Source organism: Aplysia californica, unplaced genomic scaffold (assembly GCF_000002075.1).
Source record: "Aplysia californica isolate F4 #8 unplaced genomic scaffold, AplCal3.0 scaffold00319, whole genome shotgun sequence".
Classification (NCBI taxonomy): domain Eukaryota; kingdom Metazoa; phylum Mollusca; class Gastropoda; order Aplysiida; family Aplysiidae; genus Aplysia; species Aplysia californica.
The window spans coordinates 646571-650355 of NW_004797589.1; positions in this window are offsets into that span (position 1 = coordinate 646571).

Below are 3785 nucleotides of genomic sequence, written 5' to 3' on the forward strand. Positions count from 1 at the left end.
GATACATTATGTTTGTCTCTCTCTCTTTCTCTCTCTTTCGCTCTCTCTCTCTCTCTCTCTCTCTCTCTCTCTCTTTCTCTCTCTCTTTCTCTCTCTCTCTCTTTCTTTTTGTAGGTGTGTTTGTGTATATATGAATGACTGTGTGTGTATGTGCGTGAGAGAAAGAGAGAGACAGAGACAGAGAGAGAGACAGAGGGAGTGTGTGTGTTTGTGTGTGTATGTCTGTGTATATGTCTATGTGAGTTTGTGTGTGTGTTTGTGTGAGTGTTTGTTTGTTAGTTTGTGTTTTTGTACATGCGTATGCAATGAGATTTTTTTAAACAATCTTACTCACTCTGACACACGCCTTTCCTCACAGTAGACATGCTAACAGACAGGAGCACCCAAAAACTGTGAATGTGAGCTCTCAGACAGCTGCGTATTCAGGTGTCAATTTGTCTGTCTATCCATCTGTTTGTCTGCCAGTCTGTTTGGAACTTATCTTTAAATTGAGCCGAATTACCCCATCCCTTACTACATGACATAAGTAGTCTTTAAGTATTCGTTTCCCACCTCTGTATTTGTCGTCTGTATAGTCGTGCATAAAATCTCTTACCCTTGAATTACAAAGTTCTATCTGCTCAGTACTTAGTTTTGAGGAAATTTGACGTTAACAATTTTGAGTTGCACAACATGTCAATGTCAAGCTTTTGCCAACGCCGTTCTTAGAATATCTTTATAACGACTCCGAATAACTTTACGATTTTGATAGAACAGATAGAAGTTTTCAGAGCACTTGGCCTTAGTAACTCAAAACAGTTTGTTTTTTTAAATAATTTTTTTTTTTAAATGCTACTTAGAAATTTGTAATTCTGAGGTAGCGAATCCTCTCCCTGTTTCACTTGTACAGCGATAAGGAGAGACAATCAAACATTATTTGTAGCTTTTTTTAAAAACGCATTTCGAAAGTAATTAAGAATAAAATAAACGTTGTGGAAACTTAATCAGCTACTGACCTGAATGCCTTTCAGCAACACTTAAGTTTATAATTAATCAACAAGGGGGCTGCGATTATAGAAACTATCTGAGTAAAAATAAATAGTAAGTAGGTAAATAATAAATATATAAAAAATATATAAGTGAACATATAAACAAAGAAGTAAATAAGTAAATAGATAAGTAAATACATAAATAAACAAATGCAATCTAGAACACTATGAGTCTGTTTTTCAATTATTTATCCATTTATTTGATTTTCTTGCATTTTTTTAAACTACAGTTTCAAAGGCGTAAGTAATAAAGTGGAGGACATTTCACGCGAGAAGAAACAGTTATATCCTAACGGAGTTACGTTCTCGCCATTTTGAACAGCGTGGCCGGTAGGACTCCAAACGTTCCCACTTTCCCCCCGTTTCATTCCTTGACATGTTTTATAACAACAACAAAAAGCTGCTTTTTATTTTTTAAACTTGAATCTCAAAGAAAATTCCTCCGGATCCGTTTCATTGTGAGGCCTTTTTGCTCAGTGATCCTTCAGAACAGCCCCAACCAACCCTTGACCTCAAAAACTCGAATTTTTCGTGAAATCATACACCACTTTCGCGGCCGCTTTTTTACCCTACTATAAACATTTTCAGCGGGATTAGCAATTAAGAATGCGGGTTCGATTTAAAACAGACCCGGACGAGTGTTCGTTGTAGCGTGATTGGGCCGACAATGGCAGCCACTTGGGGGAAGGAATCCTGTCTTCTATTTCTATAAGTTTTAACGCGAAGATGGCCTCTTGAGAACGTGGTCATATAAAGTGGGGCCCGAGATAAGTGCTTTCACAAAACCTGAGTCCCCTATGTGTTGAAAATGAACAAAGTCTAACGCAGAATAGGGCATAGGGGGATCCACCTGAGCTAGAACCTGACAAAAGGGTCAGGGATGAGAAATAAATGGTGAGGTGCTCCACACACAGCTCCGCGGATGGGCCATTCTTGCCAAGCCACAGAACTGGGAAAACACACAGACAACGCAAAGACAGGATGCACGATTTTTGAATGTCTAAACCTCGTCTCTCTCTCTCTCTCTCTCTCTCTCTCTCTCTCTCTCTCTCTCTCTCTCTCTCTCTCTCTCTCTCTCTCTCTCTCTCTCCCTATCTATCTCTCTCTCTCTCTCTCTATCTCTCTCTCTCTCACTTTGTCAAAATCTCTCTTTCTCTGTCTGTCTGTCTGTCTGTCTGTCTCTCTCTCTGTCTCTCTGTCTCTCTGTCTCTCTGTCTCTCTCTTTATCTCTCTTTCTCTCTTTCTCTCTTTCTCTCTTTCTCTCTTTCTCTCTCTCTATCTATCTATCTATCTATCTATCTATCTATCTATCTATCTATCTATCTATCTATCTATCTATCTATCTATCTATCTATCTATCTATCTATCTTTCTTTCTTACTCCCTGAGGCAGAATTTTGATACATTTGTGAAAAAACAACACCCCCCTACCCCTCTCCAAAAAAACCCATGAATCACGTTTCCCGTCGGTGTTCTGTGGCATCAAGTACTGTAGTATTCACAATTTCAGAACATTATTAACCTTGATTACTTATTAACCTTGAGCTAACAAATGTCTTCGCTAAGATTCGAAACCAGCTCAAGCTGCAGTTTCTGGTTAGAATTTCCTTGAATATAATCCTCTCAGTCATTGGGTTTTGGGGGGAATTTTGTACCTTCCCTTTGATAATAATCAATATCGAGTTTATTAAGCTTTAAAAAATGTACATACACCATTCCTTATAGTCGCACCGGCTGTTCTTTACTCAACTACCCCCCCCTACCCCCCCCCCATTGTGCCTACATTTATTAGACAAGGGGAGGGGCGGGGTTAGTCAAGCACACAACTTCGCTACCTCAGATTTATAAGGTTTTATCTGCTCAGTACATAGTTTTGAGAAATTTGACGCTTTAAAAAAATTGAGTTTCACTACATTTCAAACTTTTTCGAATGAAGTTCTTTGAATATTTTAATAAAGACTCCGAATAATTTTGCGATTTTGATAGGGCAGATAGAACAATAGAATTTGGTTTCGGACCTCATGGTCTTCTTAGGAACTCAAAACGCCAACAATGTCAGATAGAACTTTGTAATTCTGAGGTAGCGAGCTGGCAGCAGGAGGCGTAACTTCTCTTTTCGTAGAACAACACTCAAGGCAGCCATGCCCAAGTTCACTGGTACGATATTTTCTTTCGCGCCGTCTCCGCTTACGTTTCATTATTATCCCGTCATCCTTTTTAAAGCTCTGGCCAAGTGCTGTGCATGTATAAACGACTGATCTATAGCCAGCAAATAATCTCTAATATCGTCGTACAAAGAGAAACATCTTTCTGTTTTTCTTCCTACTTCTGTGCCGCTACTTGTGTCTCCGGCTTGGGAAGTTGGGCTGGGCGTACCTGCTTCAGAAACACAGGCGTGAATAGACCTCAGCCTTCTCATGGCGGTCATAATAGATGCGATATTTGCTCTAGACATGTCGATCTGAAATGACTGATCCCCTGGAATGAAAAGAAAACAGAAAGGTGAAGTGCTCTGCATATTATATTATACATGTCACAGATAGAGAGGAGGGGGAAAATAAGAAAACAAAGGAAAACTTAAAAAACAACACAACAATAGAAATGAGTAAAGTTAGCCGATCCCGAATGCCATGCATGCTGGTATGCTGTACGAAAAATGTTAGTTGGTGAGAGTGAAAGAGAGAAGGATGACGAGAGGGAGAGAGAAAGAGAGAGAGAGAGAGAGAGAGAGAGAGAGAGAGAGAGAGAGAGAGAGAGA